This window comes from Triturus cristatus, chromosome 6, assembly GCF_964204655.1.
Source record: "Triturus cristatus chromosome 6, aTriCri1.1, whole genome shotgun sequence".
NCBI lineage: Eukaryota > Metazoa > Chordata > Amphibia > Caudata > Salamandridae > Triturus > Triturus cristatus.
The window spans coordinates 1,396,658,064-1,396,678,386 of NC_140589.1; the positions used below are offsets into that span (position 1 = coordinate 1,396,658,064).

Consider the following 20,323-nt stretch of genomic DNA (forward strand, 5'->3'; position numbering starts at 1 on the left):
CTATAACATGTGTGAAACCTATGTTTTTTTCAGTGAATTTGCAAGGTTTTTTAAATGCTAATTCCTAACTATAACGTGTGTGAAACCTATGGTTTTTTCAGTGAATATATATATAGATATATATATTACCTACTGGCGGTCGCCAGTAGGTAGTTATAGTTAGGACCACGTTTCCATAGGAAATCCACAACATTCTACTTTGAATAACTTTGGCGCCGGTCGACGAATCCTCGCGAATTTTTCAAAATAGGTGGGGCGCTACGCTCCGCTCCTACCCTGAAAGTCTCGGGGGGATTCGTCAAGCGGGGGCTGAGATAAAAGGGGGGTCCCAAAACGCGTTTTTCCCATGCATTTTTCCATAGGACCTTTAGACACAGCTACAGCCCGAACGGCTGAACAGAATTACTTGAAATTTGGCAGAGAGGTAGTCCTCAGGTCAAGGAAGTGCCTTTTGTAGGTTTGGTGTAAATCTGTTCAGTAGATTCAGAGACAATAGCCTTTAAATCAATATATATATCTGAGCCAGCTTACGGTGCGCTTACGGTGCGCTTACCGTACGCGTACGGTGGCGTGCGGGAGCGCGATTTTGATTGGCTGTTAGATCTTAGTAAACATTCGAATCGGTCGAAACCATGAAGCGGCGCCGCCATTTTCTCTCTCGCTCTCTGAGTTGGGCAGCAAAAACTATGCCAAAAAATGTCTAAAGAGGCAGTTTCTTGAGATCCTAACCACCCAGCATTGATATAGGGGTCCCGAAACAACCCCCAAGCCCAAAAAAAAAAATTTTTTTTTTTCTGAAAATCGCCGATTACGCTTACCGTACGCGTACGGTAAAAAAAAATTAAAAAAAACATTATCCACACCCTCCCCACGCCGTGTGCAAATGGTGCCCGAAGGGCACCATTTGTGCATGGCTTATTACAGGTAAGAAATAAACAAAGAATAAATTTCACAAAGATGCGCATAATATGTCCCCCATGTGCGCACGGTGCGCGAAGCGCATCGTGCGTACATGGCCCATCCCGCATAACGTGGGTGACCACCGTGCGTGCACGGCACTAACTGCGTAAAGTGGGCGCGCGGTGCGCTTCGCGCACCGCGTGCTCACTGCGTTAACTGGGCGCGCACGCCACGAATGGCGTAAAGTAACTTAGCATTTAAAAAAACGTACAAATTCACTGAAAAAACCATAGGTTTCACACACGTTATAGTTAGGAATTAGCATTTAAAAAACCTTGCAAATTCACTGAAAAAACCATAGGTTTCACACATGTTATAGTTAGCTGGACATTTTATTGATAAAAAACCAATGAAATTCCCCCGTTATAGTTAGTGCAGGCAACTATAACTCACGTGACCACAATCTTCTGCTGATGACATATGTGTCTTTATGAAAAAAAAATATTTGTAATATATGTATAGCTAAAATTTAATGGAAGAAGACATGGGCAAATAAGTGTCTAAATACAGTATTAGCATCAGCAGAGGATTGCAGTCGCGTGAGTTATAGTTACCTGCACTAACTATAACGGGGGAATTTCATTGGTTTTTTATCAATAAAATGTCCAGCTAACTATAACATGTGTGAAACCTATGGTTTTTTCAGTGAATATAGATATATATATAGATATAGATATATTTGGTTAGTTATAGTTAGTGCAGGCAACTATAACTCACGCAACCGCAATCCTCTGCTGATGACTTCAGATATTACATCACTGATGACATATGTGTCTTTATGAAAAATAAATATTTGTAATATATGTATAGCTAAAGATTAATGGAAGAAGACATGGGTAAATAAGTGTCTAAATACAGTGATGTAATATCTGACTTCATCAGCAGAGGATTGCGGTCGCGTGAGTTATAGTTGCCTGCACTAACTATAACGGGGGAATTTCATTGGTTTTTTACGAGTGAAATGTCCAGCTAACTATAACATGTGTGAAACCTATGGTTTTTTTAAGTGAATATATATATATGTATAGAAATTTCTATACTTGTGATTACATATTGCTTATGATATGCATATGCTTACGTTTGTGATGATAACATCACTAGTATTGTTATGGAGTTACTGCTCTCTACTCTGATTCAGGCATGTGAATCTATGAAAGATACCCCAATAATGGAGAAGAACAAACGTTACTTACCTGCAATCTGTGGTTCTCCAGTATTGGTATCTTTCATAGATTCACATGCAACCCACCCACCTTCCCTCAGAGGCTCTTCTCTGCTCTGTTCACTCTGGAGCACACTTGTGCTAGAAAATCTGAGAGCCTGAGCCTCTGAGGAGAACATTCTGGGTGGTGCTGTCGCCTGATTGGCTGTACTTTGGACCATATTTAATGACTTGGACGAGTCATGAAAGAGGAGGATTTTTTCCTTTTGATTTCTGGCTACTTTACTTCCTGGTTCTAGGTTACCCATGATATGGTTTCTATGTGTATATATATTGCTATTTTTATGTACCGTGGGGCTTCCACTCCGACTACGGGGAGTGATTCAGGCATGTGAATCTATGAAAGATACCAATACTGGAGAACCACAGATTACAGGTAAGTAACTTTTGTTCATTTTGCATATCTGTTTATGTACTGCGGACAAGTGTGTGCTGGTGAAACACCACATATTCACTTAGATTGATGGTGCAATTCCAAACATGTTTTTAAAGTTAATTAGTGATTGTGCAAATGCAAATATACTCTTTGAAGTACTAAGATGTGGGCGAATCTGAATATGCCCTAATGATGTAGACATCTGCATGCACTATTTATTATTAAGTGATTGTCCAAATCTAGGTAAATATAAGGATTAGTAAGTGATGTTGAAATTTGAACATAGCAAATTAGTACTATGTGGTGGGGCAAGTTTACACATGCACAAAGGACTATTGAGTAGTGGGCTAAATCTAAACATGCAGTTAGGATTAATGTGTGATTGGGCAAATCTGTACATTCACAATGGTGGTATAACTTGACATGTAGGCAGTCCTTCTTTTTTTTTTTTTAGCTGTTTTATTGCTTTTTGTCTAGAAATGGCCAATATTTTAATTACAGCGTTGTAGCCCGAGTAATTCCTATAATTTCATGTTACTCTTTTGACCCAAACGTATCGGAAATTACACGGTTACCTCCGTTCGCATAGTTATGAGTACTTTGGAACAAATATCCTACTCCAAGAGCACAGGAATAACTAAGTCACAAGTGTTTGTGGCGGCTGCTGTTCGTGTTCTGTTGCATTTAGCGCTATGTTCTTGGCACAACATGCATCTTCTGATCCATTTTGAACAATAGTGCTAATTGCTGGGTTACGCTTCTCACGTAATTCCACATAATCACATGTAATTTTGCATATTTATGCTACAGCAAATTACTCAAGTTACGGACACCCCTATTTTTGCCCCCTTATTTATAGAAAAAAATTACAAAGATAAAATGCCTTCAGGTATTGCGTACTGCTGAGTCTTATATTAAAAGGCAGGCCCACAGTATGGTTACCTTCATTACAGCATTACATGATGTAGGTAGGTAAAGCTTTACATGATGTACATTTCATATGACCTGAGGGTATATATGTGGCTAACAGGGATTACATACATTGCAGTTCAATTACAGGTGCCATTTACTGTTGTGGATATATCATCATGAGCCCTGCATAGCCGTTTTCTCAGCTAATATTAATTCCATGCTACTCCCTTCATAGGCCCCCATATGTTGTCAAGCTTTTTTAGTCAACAGCTTTTATATTCTACTTAGTTCTCTGACATGAAGCAATTCACACCTTGGAGCCAGTTATCAAAGGTTGGGGGTGTAGCCCTGCCCCACCCATGAGCAATATCTCACTTTGCAGCCACCAAGGTCGTAGAAAGAAAATGTTACTGTGTTTAGGCACTTATTTCATAAACTGTTAGTTCTAAGTGAATATCTTGTACCTGTGATATATGTGCTGTTATCCTTCTCAAGAAATGTCAAATTCTGGGACATTTCCATGTAATTTCAAAAAAGGATGCCTTGAAGCCACAGCCTCTCAAGCCTGCTAGGAGGAATCCCTATTTTTTTTTTTTATATTATACAATCTGCTGCCTTGTGTACTATATACAGTGTAGTATCCTAAGTTAAACTAATTGAAATTATATCCTAATGGCCACCGTCTTGGGTTGCATACAAACTATGCCCAACCCCCTCTTCTAGCTCTTATATGTCAATTACCCATATCGATTTATATATGGCCAACGCTCCCTGAAAATTAAATTGCTCTTCAGAGTTTTACATAGTAAAACTACTGCATGCTTTGTCAAAGGGGCTACTAAGACTCTTACAGTCCAGCAGGGATTCATCCTGTACCTCTACCAGGATCTCTTCAGTATTTCAATAGAGCATGTTTCACTTGTATGTATTTGAAAGCTTGCGAGCCAGTGATCATTATTTTTTCCCCAGAGAATTTTAACAGATCTCGTGCCATCAGTCCCATCTTCTTCCAATTCCAATATCCTGATTAAATCTTAGTTACAATATAGTGCTTAGCCCCTTACTTCTGATAGCAACAAACTCCAGAGTTTCCAGGGCTAGTATTGTGCGGCACTCCGACTTCTTAATAGCCATTTTCTATGCTTGTAAAAGTGAGAGCTATATTACATCACTTATACAAGTATGGAAAATGGCTATTAAGAAGTCGGAGTGCCAACAGTGGTACCCACTCCTCCATAGATAAATCTGTTCCTGAGAACATTATTATCCTCCAGTACCAAGGGTTCTTGTGTGAAGTAAATGCCAAACCATTCATTATCACTAGGTGGGAGGCCCAGTACTATTCCTGTAGGTCAGATTGCTCTCACTCTCCCATCATGTATCCCTGTACATAAAGTGGAGATGACGATCCACAGTGCTCCAACATTCCGTATGTGCGCATACTATTCTCTCCGTGGGTGTTTGGTACCTAGTACAGAAATTCTGATGGATACTTCTAACTACATAATCCTCACCTTTAGACAATCTCTAAGCGCCAGGCTGGACCGGGAAGATTTAAACAGCATTGCTCCTGTGTGCCTGTAGGTGGGTCATGCAGCTATGTGCGGAATTCACTCTACCCCATAAATGACGAACAAAGCTACCCTTGCGAACTGATATCAGTTTGTTTCTTTCCTCGCCTTTGTTCACAGATCTGGAGCTCACCTCCAACTTTTTCTTGATCACTTGACAAGTATTTTCTTGAAAATTCCTTTTCCCAGTGTGCCATGGAGCAATTTCTTCTCTTAAATGTACAGGGTTTAAGCTTTGTAGGTGTTGTCGCAGACAGATATTTGTGACAGATTCTCACACAGTCAGCCTCTGGTGTTTGGTGCATGATTCCAAGGCCTGCAAAAAAGTGTGCCCGTATGAACCCAAAAGCAATACTGGACCATGAGGCTGTACGTCGCTGAACACCGAAAGAAGCCTCAGCAAGCTGACTCAAAGTCGAGGGTATGGACCCGTTCCCATTCTCTAGGGAGGTCTTGCAACAGGTTGTCGTCAACATCCAATTCGACCGATAAGTCAATATAGAAGCGGTAACACAGGAAGGGCAGGGGAGATTCATCCCAGCCACGCCACTTTCAACCTGATAAGTTAGAGGGACTTTAACGTGTCTTGTGGTTTTACTGTTGGTCCCCACCAAAGAGTCGAAACCGCAACTGGTTCCAGTGCACCCTTCGTTTCTAGGTCCATCTGGGACGTCACAACAGATTGACAATGTTCATTCTGACTCGGACAGCACCTTGCCTTGGTTTCAAAGCCGCAATTAAGCTCTCTAGCAACTTTTTGGTTCGGACTCTGATCAGAGCCACCCAGCTTTTGGGGATGAACATAGTGATCAAGGGGAGTATTTTCTTCAGCATTACGATGATGTCCATTTATATCAGAATTTGAAGAATGTCTGTGTGTTAGTCACTTTCCCGTAAACAGAATTGTGTTCTTCACTGAACCACCAACAGAAGAGAGTGCCTTCTTTTTTTATTTATTTTTTTATTTGTTTTTATTGATTTTACACAACAATCAGCTTGACATTGTAGAGCGCTACACGATCACATTGGTACATGACTTAGCTACACATGTTTACAACCAGATTGAAGAGAGTGCCTCCTTTGCAGTGGTAATGAGAGGCGCAGTGGTGTTTTTTCGATTTACAATTGCTTCTATGGAGATCAGAACCATAGTAGTAACAAAGGTTTTGCAACCAAGAAAGACTACATCTGAACAATTACTTCCATTTAATGAGGCCCTGACTTATGGGAACCTGGTCTAAGCCATGTTCCTTTCTTCCAGTGAACAGACAGATTGCTAGACTCCACAGGCCGTCACCAGACGACCCCGATTTTTCACACAGTAATCTGTGTCACAGAGTTTGGTGGTTCAGTCTTCTATCAGTAGGGTGAACCCAAATTCTTTCCCCATGTTAACTCCTAACAAATAATTGAAACTTTCAGAAAGCAGATGTTTTCCTTGACCAGCCTAGCCCCTACTTTCAGTCAGTTGTCAGCTGCTTGGTGGGAAGATATATCCATGCTTTATGGGACATTGTTGGAGAGATCTTGCCGGACGTACCTGAGGTATTTCGGGCCAATTTGGCTCAAACCATTCAAGATGGTTAGCCCGCTGCAAAGTGCATCATACATTCTGGACCGGACACTACTGATTAACATGGTGCTTCGGTGACAAGCTTTGATGTGATCAACTGCCTTCTCTGGGGATAGGCCAGCATCTCTAATGGTCATGTGTTCAGTTGGTCTTCCTGTTTGCAAGAAGGCTGGTTCAGCATTGGAATGTTGGGATCCAGATCAAATTATTAAAAAAAACCTCAGACACACTCATACATACATTCACTCACTCACCCACTTACATCCTACACAACCACTCACACATACACATCCAAACAGCCACTCACAGCTCCGCTTAGAGACCCAGAACACCACTCGCACACCAATAAAGCCACTCACACACCCAGTCGGAAACCCAGAACACCACTCACACACCTACATACAGCCACTTACACACCCACTCACAGCCACTTACACACCCATACAGCAAAACCACTATCACACCCCCTCACACACCCATATAACCACTCACACACCTTCAATGCCACTTACACACCCTCTCCTACACCCACCCACCACAAACTTACATGCCCACACAACCACTCACACACCGATATAGTCACTCTCACACCCAAGCACACATTCATAGACCCATTCACACATTCATTGACCCCCTCACACATTCATTGACCCCTCACACATTAATACAACCACTCACACACCCCAGTCACTGATACATCCACTCAGAGTACCACTGCAACACCCACTCACAGACCCATACACCACCTACACACCCAGTCAGAGACCCAAAAAACGAATCACACACCCATTAACACTCATACAGACACTGACACATCCATAGAGCCACTCACACACCCATACAGTCACTCAGAGACCCAGAGAAACCCTCACATGCTCACTCACAGACCCACGCAGGCACTCACACACCCACACAGGCACTCACACACCCACACAGGCACTCACACACCCACACAGGCACTCACACACCCACACAGGCACTCACACACCCACACTATCACTCACATGCCCATATAGATATTAACACGCACACTCAGAGACCCAGAAAACCACTCATGCGCCCACTCACACACCAAATCAGACTCAAAAACCACTCACACACCTATTTACACACTCATACAGCCACTCACAAACCCATTTAGACAATCATACAGCCACTCACAGGCCCAGAGAACCAATCATAATCCACTCACAGACGCACTGGTTGGTTTTATGCAGGGGGAGTGGTGCCATCCGCCATGCAGGGAGGAAAGAACCTCAGGGAGCAGGGGCTGGAGAGGCTAACTTTTTAATAGAGTGAGAGTGAATAACAATTTTTTTTTTAAAGGGGTGGTAGTCATGCGTGGTCATTTGCAGTGCTTTAATGTCATACAACCTTTCAAGAGCAACTGGTAACGTATATAATACTCTTAGATAAGGGGTGGGAGGTGACCACCTCTGTGTGGCAACATTCCCACCCACTTCCTCTTCCAACCAACCCCAGTCCAATTACATGGCCAAGCCAGTTTGAAACGCCTTATGTAAGTGGCCATGTAGGCAGTTTTAGATATGAAGATCCCACCTCTCTTGTAATGCTTGTGCTTGGATGATGGTGTTTATTCTTCATGTAGTATGTGCAATCTTGGCATATGGTTGCCACTGGCTTAACATAGTAATTCTTTGCATTTTATAACAGTATCACTAGAGCCTGCTTGAGTACTCAGCCTGTAAGTTTGGTGTGATCTCTTAGTGTCAATCCATGCACTCATTCATTCCTCCATTTTTGCGTCTCGCCTAGCGTCGCAGCGCATGCGCTGCTCGCCATGGCGAGATCTATTGTCGTCAAGTCGACTTCTGAAATGGGGTGGAAGCGCCGCCCATGCTTTCCATTGGCACGCATCACACTTTATGCTAAAGCCTGGCTTTATATTGAAAGTGGGGCATTTATGTTCCCTCCCCACTCTGCTGACGAGTTGTGGTGCGGGCACGCTCTCCACTCTGCCGACGAGCTGCGCAGGCCCAGGCCGCCGTCAAGCAGGAGCCCGAGTGGAGCGATGGCGACCTCTCTTTGTTATTCCGTGTAGCGCACAGCACCCCCGTGGACAAGCCCACGGGGACAAAATGAAGACCAGGACAGCGGCATCGCGCGCTCAGGTACTCAGTCGGCGCTCTCTTGATTGTCGCCCCTGGTTGTTTTTAAATTGTCGAGCTCTGCAGCTATGCCTGGAAGGGTCGGGCTCTGTGTGTCCCGCGAATGGGGTAATCATTAAAAGGAAAGGCTCCACCTTCTTCATCACGGAAGTCACAAGTTTGTGTGGTGCGGGTACGCGCTAAACTGTTCACTCTGCTCGCATTCCGGGGTTAGCGCTGTGAAGCATCCCAAACCCCCACCTGCTGGCCTCATCGTGTGACTCTGTGGGGGCAATAATGTAGGCACCTTTACCAGGCTTCTTTTGTTAACAGCGTCATTTTGCGTGTTTCTTCGCTTCTCCATTATTTCGGGGTGAAGAGCTTCACCCCCTCTATTTTTGTGCAGCTCTTTTCCCTTGGTCACTGTTCCGTCCCCTTAAGGCACATCATCCCGTTACAGTGAACACGTCCTTCCCTTGAGGCGAGCCAGCCCAGGAAGACAGTGTGCAGAGTCCATACTCATTCCATGGTCCACTATACATTCTCCCGGGCATGTCTCACTTTTGGTCACACCTTTTTCCACCTGGTGAACTTTGTACTTCTCTAGACTGATGTCGGAAGTATCACAATAAAAGACATCTATTCATCTTTTGATATTGAACTACGGATAATATGTAGAATCCGGAATTGTGACTGCAAAAGGGTACTGGCTGTTGCAATCTATGTAATCTAGCCCCTGCTGCCATTTTTTTTTTTGCAGTGGTATATTGCGCTAACTCATCCCAAAGGTATTGGGGTGTTTTACATGAGCACCAGTTATGTTACACAAGGACACATTTATTTTCTGGTAGGCACTGGGAGATTAAGAGATTTGCCCAGAATCCGAGGATGTTGAGCCAACACCGAGACTCGAACCTGGTTCCCCAGTTCCAAAGTAGGAAGCTCTGGCCCTTACACCACATTATAGCTATTGCTTGAATACTCTATTGCTAATGAGTTTAAGTCATTGAAGGATTTTCAAAATAGCTATGGCTAACATGACCGCACTACTATGTCATTGGAGCCGAGTATGGACAATTGGTTATTTACCAAACCAAATGCTTTTTATATTTGCAAGGTTTGCAACCTGTGCAGATAGGGAGTAAACAAGAAACAGAAGTTTAAATATAACCCACAAAAGTAATATGAGATTTCTAATTTTATTAAGTGTAACCCAACCTTTACGGTTTGCATTATATGATGGGACTGTAATTTGAACTACAGGGGGGTGTACCATTAGATCCTCAAACTATGCATACAAGAAAACGCTAGGGCCTTCAAAAAGTATGACTCCAAATATCAAATGACTGAACACTATGGAACATCACAAGGGTAATACATTTTGGTTCCATAGTATTGTACAGGTATCTTAGGACAAAAGATGGAGAGAGAGGGAAGTGCTTGAGAAGAAGTGAATTGAAATGGATATGTCGATTGAGATCTCATGACAATTAGCACAACCCAGACTATGAAATTGTGTCAAGAACTGTGTTGCTTGAAAATTATTAACATGAGCACATAATGTATGTGTACATCGTCTATTTCAACATGACTTTTACAATAAACTGAGGTAACAGCGTTAAATGGAAATATGGACCGCATGTTGTGAGGCATGATGCTCTGGGCACTTTAGGGGATGTGATAATGCAGTAACTAAATCAAGAGCGCTGTTTCGGTGTGTGGTTCAAAACGCAACACATTGGAGTCCCACGAATTAGATAATTGCATCTAAGAAAGGCAAACATGGTCTTGCACCCTGGTCTGTGTATTAAACAGACAGCAGTTGCGGCTGCAGACTGTCTGGTTGACCGTAACCAGTGTAATTTTGTATGTTGAGCTTTACTGACAGTCAGTGAGGTATGCTTTGCGCACGGTTCTGTGACTTAGTGTTTAAAAGATTAATTTTGTACAAAAACTGCGTCAAAGGAAACTGAAACAACGACCACCCCACGTTGTTAAATAATATATGCAAAATTGCACATGCTAATAAATTAAATACAAATTCAGTTCCCTGAGCAAAAATATCGAATTCCAAATCATGAGTCCATGCAAATAGTAATATCAAGTGTTCGTCCTTGGTCTTTATTTTGTCACTTGTATCTTGAGAAGACTTGTTTGAACTCAAAACACACTTCAGTTCTTCGATGTTATAACCAACAGTCGCAGTTCTTGCCACCACGTGTTTCGTATATTGGTAATAACCAAAGACTTCATCAGGGCCTGGACTGTTATATTAGTACAATGGATCTAGTCTTCCTCTATCGTAGACAGCCTTCCGCTGAAAATGTAGACAGTATAAATCCAAATCTGGTTTATCAGTCAATAATAGAGAAGTGATCATCAGTCGGTAGCGAGTTCAATCCTTTCAAACAGTATCCTCTAAGCGAACATCCAAAAGGTCATGGCGAGTAATGCCGATTTGAATCTTGGCGTGTAGCAAAAGTGACGAAATAAAGACCAAGAACGAACACTTGATATTACTATTTAATTTTGTATGTTGCTGCTTTGTCGCTAGAGAGTAGTCGCTATATCACATTAATTGTGGCTGCATTTTCTCTGCTGGCCGCTATCCGGTGCATGCCTGTGGGTCGCTCGCCTGTACTCAGGAGGGATTCTAAAAAGCATTTTTTCATGACTACCTGTGTCCAGTGCGTGCAATGGGCTGCTCCACTGCTGCTCCGGGTGGGTCTCGGGTCTCTAGAAACCCGCTCAATCAGGACAAGCATTTGCAATGCAATAGGTCTCGCATTTTAGAAAGTTTGACCTATTGGTATTGTAAATAACAATGCCTTTTATTAATGCAGGTTTTTAAAACACAAATAAAAGGCATTGTCATTTATAATGTCAATAGCTCAAAATCTCGCAATTGCGAGACCTATTGCATTGCAAGTGCTTGTTTCACTTGTACACCAATTATGCACTCACCAGGTCTATCATCCATGACTAAACCATTTCTTATCTGTGTACTAAGTCACAGATCCTTCCTGCATTTATCAATCCAACAGGACAAATGTTGTCCCTGTTAAGGGTGTGCAAAGTTATTAATTGGCATTACTTGACGTGCTTAAACTTCAAATGGTGATAATAGCAGGTTGCAAGTGATATCTCTGCAGTTGTAAGGTTCAGCAGGGTGTGACCACCGCCCAGAAATCATGAAGACAAACCAGAGATGTTGCAACCAGCCTTGAAATAGTAGGGTCTAGTTTGATTTTTTTCTTAAATGTTTCTATAGGGCTTAGGCCAGAGTTCTTGTATGATCACTATGGGCAAAGGCTATGTTCTCCCTGGGCAGTATGAGCTACAGTATCCATAAGACTCAGTTAACACACTTTGAAGGCCAGCTCTCATCAGCAGAGAGTCAGAATTTTGAGTTGTCTAGAACACAAAATTACATTTGTTAGCTACTGTTGTTTTGAGTCAAAGGCCTCTTGCTAGAGGTGAGGGCAGAGTTATTGGGGGACAGGAGAGAGTTGGCAGGGGCCAGGCAGAGGAGATTTAAATGAATGAATGATGACTTGTGGAGACATTTATAAAAGTTGTTTTTTTACAAGGCTCACAGGTCAGAGAAGAACAGTGCAAAGATTGACAACTGCTAAATCCATGCCATCATCCTACTGTCCTAGCCGTACAATGGAAGCAGTGTAAGCCTCCTTTCATCTCTTTTTACCTTGAGATGTCATTCACTACTAATTATGAAAGTGGAAGTTCTTTAGGAGGAAATTCTAGAAGGGCTGGAGGGCGCCAGCTCATGTAAACTAGAAAGACCAAGGGTCTCTGAAATATATGAACAAAAAAAATTGGGTTTGCATGAAGGGTTGAGGGCAAAAGGATAACCCCCAATAGTCCAATTTATTATTTTACTGTGTGGGCAGCAACCTATCAAGTGCTCTGTCTCTCACCCATCACAAGGGCAAAGTGGCAGCCAGAGCCATAGACTAGCGTCACTTGTCTGATATTCGTCTGCCTTCAGGAGTGTGAGAGTTGTTTTGGATGTGAACCCTACATGTAGAATCTAAACCTTTTTACAAATTGTGTTTTTTTCTGATCAAGTTGACAAAATTCCTTGTTCCTCCACTTCTTTCCTTGCTCATGGAGTGTATTTGTACATCAGTTGGCAGTATCACTTGACTTTAAAAGGTACATGGCTACTTCTCATGTCACAAACTTCCCCATTTGTCATCCTTACTCATTTGACATCGTTGCCTTGAACATCTCATCTACCTTCTCTGATTACCCCTTCCTTTTTTTTATGTACTCACCAACCCTACCCATTGCAGCCCCGGCCAAATTGGTTCTGTATAGCTGCCTGTTTTAGTCCCCCTGCTTCTCTGAACCAGAGTACGTGTCACCCAGAGCATCGAGGTAAACTCCTGCCTCTTTCCCATTCTTTTAACATAATAGAAACCATGAAACATTACCTGGGACCTGCAAAGTAAACTATAACTGCAAGCTAATTGCAGCTATGTTGGGCGCTCCTAGCTTGCACTTCACCACTGCTCTACTATGTCTAGGAGCTGAACCCCAAGACAAGATAAGTGCATCTCTCTGGTCGCTTACGCACTACACCAAAATGTTTCCCTCATGGGTTCACAAAAAATACAGTGCTCTGACAGCCAAGCACTCCCTGATGGTGTGGTGTGCCCCCGTACAAAACTGCGCTTCGGGCCCCACATTGGGGTATGAATCCGCGTGTAAATGCTACAACATAATACAGCCATTGACGCGTATTCAGATTCGTCTACTCACACCATGCCCACAATCGAACCACGTAAGCTTGCCAACCATTAAAGAAGCACGTTGACGTTTAAAATAGCCAAACTTTTTTGCTTGCAATGCTGTCCTGGAAATTAAGAATCAAAAGGCTGTTTTTTAATATATAGAATAATTCAATGATGTGAGTCACTTTAGTGCTCTTTGCATGACTGCGTTACGACTATGAGGGCCTCCTACCATCCCCTGCTTTATTGAAAATCAAGCTCTCCAAAACCTTCCTCCCTTTTAATCTGATCTTCAAGTAGAGGCATCCATGCTGGGTTTTTATATTGTCAGCATTTTTATGCTCTTGTCGCCCCCTTCCTCCTCGGTGATTATTTCAGTCCCTTGACTCAGTGGCAGTCTTTACAGATAAGCATTGGCAAAGTCAAATGATCTCATCTATCACTCCTGATTGCAGTCGTATTGGCTTTGCCAGTGCTTTTGTCCCAGGTGCACGTTGTATGTGCCTCAGCTCTTTTGCTTTCAGAAAAAACATTCTAAGATGGCCAGAGTAAACATGCACAGTGGTCATCTAGGAATGCATTTTCTTCTAAAACCACAGTGAGAAGGCTATATGTGCACACATGGTGGCCTTCTTGGAGTACTTTTTCTTTTGCTTTAAGAAAGACGGTTTCTAGATTGCCATGTTATGCACACAAAGTGACCATCATGGAATGGGTTTGTTTTCTTACAACACTAACCAAGCTTTCCAAGAAGGCCAGCATAAGTTCTCCATCTAGGAATGAATGGAATGGTTCAACAGTGGACGCCTGCTGATAAAAGTGTGGAGTGGAGAGGGAGCAAAGAACCTCAGGGAGCAGGGGCTGGAGAGGATAACTTTTTTAATAAGGAGAGGGTGAAATGTGGGGTGAGCGAGGAGAGCTGGAGAGGAACATTAGTTATTTGTGTAGACTGCAGCAGTTGCCTCCAAGGAGTCCTGGTGGGTAGGCCCCACACTCGCCAACTGCACAGCAACTTTTTTACCAGAATGGAATTGCATCGTTGGCTGTGGTCCGAAGACGGTGTACAACACCCCAGGGATCCAGTCCTGAACCCTTGGCCCTCCGGTATGGCAGCACTGATGCTAGGGCACCCCTCCTCATTTCAGATTCTATTTTTAAAACGATCTCCAATAGAAAATCTCGGTCTGCCTTTATTGCAAGAGTGAAACAAAAGAGAGCCCTGGAATAGGGTGAAATGGAACCGGAGTCTCACCGTGGCCCCGTCTCGCCTCTGCAGTGCATAGCCCTGGGCCCGGGGGCAGTTGTCTGCTGGCCCTGCCTCTTGCCTTCTGCTCCTCGCATTCTGCACCATTTTTGTCCTCGCGTCCTGCTGCTTAGCCGTGCATCGTGCGCTCTGGTTGTGAGTTTACAGACAGACATTGGGCCACTAGTGGCACTGAGAAACCTAAACATGGACTCCTTTGCATTCATAATCTTCTTGATTCGCGGGTCCGAGCGAAGACGTGTCTTTGAGCGCTGGGAACTGGGTTTGGGATTGACACCCTTTTAAAAGCTCATTACAGCAGTTCATTGACACGCGCCTCGGTCCCGTTAACGCAGTTCACACGTGTTGTGTTCCATTACATCTCGGTCGTTTCAAGAATATTTTAACCACAATTTAGGAAATATCGTCGCTGTTTACTAAAAGTTGTAGCTGCCTCCGAGACGGTATTCACGGGCGCTGCCTCGGGTGGCGCAGTGGAGAGAGGGTACAGGAGAAAGCACGGTGATCTTTCCATCGCCCCTTCCTATGTCTCCTGTAGCGCAGTGAACAAGGGACGGTCACCGGCGTGGTCAGGGCCGTGTCTCGCTCAGTTAGATTACGGGAGATGCGAGTTTAAGATTTTCCAACAATCACGCCGGCGTATATAATGTTAAAATGCATCACACGACAAGCAGGGCACATGGGGGGGGGGCTTAAGCAGCAGGGGGGAAAGAGAGGAATGAGGATTGAGTACTAGGTAAGCGAATACACAATATTTTGTCAACAAAAGACAACATTTTTGAGGGTTCTAAACAGAGAAAGGAAGTGTGTGTGCGTGCAAAAATCCCAGTTGAAATCTGACAGAGACCTCACTCACCTTGTCCGACTGAAAGCACCTGTACCCAAATATTCATTAGAAAATAAATGTATTGGGGGCATCACCCCCAAACAATCCTCCCCGCCCCCCTCCCCGGAAGATACACCCCTGCGTGTGGCGTGTTGATTTCGGCGCCGATGCCCTTGGCTTGGCCATCCTGATTGGTAGGGAATGCCCCATCTCCTCGGCCCACTAGAGCTGACCCTTGACCCGGAGGGCAGGCCGTGCTCCATCACCCTAGTCTAGTGTCTTTTGTTTTGGCTCGTGCTCTGTGACCAGTCATAGAACTTGAATTGGTAATTGTTAAGGGGTGCGGGATTCAAATAAACGCCAAGTCCTCTGCAAATAAAGGCATAACTCCAAGAAACCATGTTTGATTGATGAGAAAAAAACTTCTCAAAAATTAAAAAACTTCAACGTCTGGCCTTTTTGCGTCATGTGTTGATTGGCAATGGGTTTCCACGTGGATATTGACCTGGGCAATATTATGGGATGAGATTTAATTCCTACCGAAATTATATATATTTTTAAATTTAGTTTGCAGCGTCGACTTGTGCTAACATGGCATCACGTGTTTCGAAAGAACAACGCGTTGCTCCCGAAGTTCCATTCCTGCCTCGTTTAAGCGCAGCCCTGTCCTCACTATCCCGCAAAGCGCCAAACTCCGCCCACTTTCACTTTAAGGGATCTTTTCGCGGTGCTTGTACCTTGCAGATGGGCAAGGGCCCTCGCCGTTTGGCGGGCTGCAGCTGCATATTAAGCAGATTGTAAATCATAAACCGCAGCCCTGAACCGCAGTGGCCACGCCCCCCGCTTTGCCTCCCTCATTAAGATGCTGCCCCTGCGCTGCTGGCGCTTCTGGCCGGCTTACCAGCTGTTCCTGCTGCTAGTTACAATGTCTGAAGCGTTCAGATCACCGGGTTCCTGCACTCACCGCCGAGAGGCGACAGGCCGTCCGCTGGGGATACCCACGTGTCTGCCTTTTAGCAACGGCTCCGAATCAAGTGATAGGCCTCGCATGACATATGGTGTCTGGATTCATACAAGATGCAAAACTATTCTGCCTCTAATGCACAATGACTCATAGCATTGCTAATTTTGAGAGAACAAAAGGTTGCCTCCACACCCACACTTTTAGCCCCTCAGGCGATGAAGTCTTCTTCGGTTACCAAGCTGTGGAAATGTAAGTAGGTGGCTTCTGGGCCAACGGCCGCCTATTGATTGAAGCATTTCAAAATTATTTTTCTTGTTCCGTAACGGCACTTTCGAATTCCAGGTTTTTTCATCTGGCCAAGAGAGCCGCGTGTTTTTTTTTTGCCTTGCCTTTGCTTTCAGTTCCGTCCATGTTCACACATTGGAAGAGGTGTTTATTTTTTTAACAGCTCTGTAGATCGATTTTCCCCTTGACATTAAAATCTCAGTAGGAAGGCAACCTGTACATTTACTCCGGGTTTTGACATTGCATTTAATGAAGCCAGGAGGCAAGCGACGAGCGAGGGCGCTGTGTGAGAGCCCGCAGGTGACGGGCCAAGTTCCATAATGTTTGAGTCATTTGAATTTAGCAATCGGCACAGAGCTGCCTGCCGGGGGCTTTTCGAATGAGCTCCGTGGCGGACCGAGGCTTAAGTTGTTGATGAGTTCTGGGACGCGCCGGCCTGCGTTGCCAATACAGGCATACTGTTTATCTTGACACTGGCGACTAGTCTGCTTTAAAATAATGGTATATGTGTTGCCAAAATCTCCTCATATTTATTTCCATTACTCTTGCCACAAGCACTGAAGGCTACAATTGTCCCCTTGCTATTCTTGCCCATAGCCCTTGATTCACCTTTTACTATATTGGAAACCAGTGCATTAATCTAATGCTCTTATATTCAGAGCGTTATCTTCCTTACCCGCCCTCGCTACACTATCCTGGGCTCTTACTGAATCTTGGACTTCCAGTTGGTTTATTACATATCATGGTTGCCTCACAGATTTTGCCAACCTCAGGCAAACTGGAAGTTAACATACGTGTATATACACAGTTGGAACAGGGTTGCCAGTCTTTAAACCTTTTCTTTAATTCACTGTGCCCTGGAAAGGAATTTAAAGTGTTATGCTCAATGTCTGTTGAAATCAGAACACAGTGACTTCTTGAGGTTACGGCATATTTTTTTCCAAAATGTTCTTTTTGAGCCAGACTGGGTGTATGCTTTCATCTGATGTTCTGCGAGTGTCCGTAAAAAGGCTTTCAGAGCATGCTGAAGAGGGCCAGAAGTGGATCTTCAAACGCAAGAGCATCAAGACAGACGGCAATCGATTGGGAAATGGAATGTGGTAAATGGGGTAGCTTGGTGCGGGGAGCGGTACCATTATCCGTGACCTGTAATGATACCTTCTGGTACACTTAGAGCTGTAGAGCCTTGGTCTTGCAGGTCACTTGTTAAGAACATCCTCACGTGCATGCATCACTGAATCCGTGACCAGTCTGGTGATTGTGCAATTTTGTTGCGTGTGTTTTATAAAATGGCAGTAGAAAGTTCACTGTACTCCTTGGCAGTGCCCACAGAAAAGGGTTTATCTCCACAAGTTTTGGTGTGAGCTTTGTGGATGTCCAACAGAAAAGGCCACCTAGAAAGAGGGACAGAAGCAATACATCAATATTTAATTTGGAGGACATAAACTGAGGGGTGCAGCCATGGATTACGCAATGTGTGACAACCAGAGCCTTAAATAAGATCCCCTTTCTAATAAGTAACCAGGATATTTGTTTGAAGATAGGCGAGATATGTTAACTTTGGAAAGTTTTAGTGATCAAATAAAATACTGTGTTTTGCATTAAGTGCAGACATCGAAAAAGTTTGTTTAGGAGCCCCAGATAGCAGGCATTGGCATTGTCCAAACAGGATTGAACTAATGCTAGGACAACTGAAATATGTAACAAAGAAAACTCCTACTCATCCGTTATTGCTTCTATCTTTGCTAAACTTTACACAATCTATGACACATACTACAGTACATTGTTTTATAACATATATTATATTTAATTCACCTTCAAAACATTATACTAACACACACAATTTATCAGATACAAGACAAATCTCTAATCATCAAAATTGATTTACACATTTTATTTTTCAAATATGTTATGCCCCTATGTTTCTGATACTCCCTATTTACACATTCATATTCACTCTTATCTCTAAATAAAAACATTGGTTCCCTACCACTGTCAACAGTACCCAGACGACCGTAGGCATGGTATTTGTTGGATTTATTGCTCACTCCTGGTCCTAGTACGATGAACCTAAAATAGGCAGTTGATACATGTTTCAGTGGCTCCTGATTTCATTATGCCACCTTTTCAGGACCAAAGCAAACACGAGGAGATGATGGATGGAGCGCTGAAACTTTTCAGACACTCACCCCCAGTCACAGATCTGGGCTTGATCCATCAGCGTTCTTTAGCTCACTTCGCCACCCCAGTTCAGACCCAGCCATATGCATATCAGTCTTGAACCTGTGCCTCATGGGAACAGTTTAAACTGAACTGCGAAGCCAGGTCTTTCCTGGACCGGAAACAGGCATCCTGGGACCAAATTCTTCGTAACACCCCATATCAGCCAGGCTAGCTTGAATCGAGTGGCAAAGTGAGCAAGGGACCCACGTCTGGGCATACCCTGCCACCTTAGGTTGAACAAAGCAAACACAAGGGGATGATGGACAGAGCGCTGAAACTTTTCAGAATCTCACCCCTAGTCAAAGATCTGGGTTGAATCCATCATAGTTCTTTATCTCACTTTGCCACCCAGTTCAGACCCAGCCACTCACAAGTTTAGAACCTACGTCATAGATCTTGAATACATAAGAAATATTATTTAGTAAACAGGCAACACTATCAGCTACAAGCGATTCTTAAGGTACAAACAACAAAGTGACATGAAAGTGGCGTGTCTTTGATAGGAGCGAGTCTTAAATGTAACTTGATAGTGCTTAGAAATATTTTTAAATGACCACTTTGTCTTACATGAACCTGAATTGAAAAAAACTAAGTATGATAGATCGGTGAAGTAAGTGAACTAAAATATCCTACACCTAGATAATGCATGGGTATACAATATGTAATTGTAAATTGCATTTATATAGCACTTACTACCCCTGACGAGGCGTTGAAGCGATTTATGCTGGGCAGCACTCTACGTTGGAACCCAAGGTTAGTTGTAGGTCCATTATTATTGGTTAATGTTGGCTATTGAGATTCGTTTTTTGTGTTTAACATAGCCATTCCATGCATTCTCTACAGTTTCGTTGTGGTGGATTAAATGAATAAGAGTTAGTTGTCATCATTAGTGGGCGAGGGGGGTGTAAGTGATCTCATGCAGATGGTTGTGTGATTAATAGGTGAGCTGAATGAGAATATGTATTGTTATTGTTTCCTTGTCACTAATTAGCTTTTCCTTTCTCCCCATGGCTCCGATGTTTTTATTTAGTCTTGTGTGTTTGATATGGTGGTTCTATCATCTCACTCTATTGTTTTTGCCTTGAAAGTCACTTGTAGCGTAGGGTGTGGCCTGTTTAGTAAATAATATTGATTATGTAATAGCACAATAGGAAGTCATGTAAGCCCCACTTCTGCTTGAAGTTGAGTGCAGACTTGCTCCTGCTCTTTAGCTGCAAGTGACACGTCTTCATTGCAGTCCATGTCTTCGGGTAAGTCGAAGAAGAAACATAAGAAGCCCAAG

The 20,323-nt window shown here is 43.4% G+C and overlaps 1 protein-coding gene across 7 annotated transcripts in view; it reads left to right on the forward strand.

The window, feature by feature from the left end:
• The window catches only part of RALGAPA2 (Ral GTPase activating protein catalytic subunit alpha 2), a 1,855,355-nt gene that overhangs the window by 1,478,027 nt on the left and 357,005 nt on the right, over positions 1-20,323 (forward strand). The window lies entirely within an intron of this gene.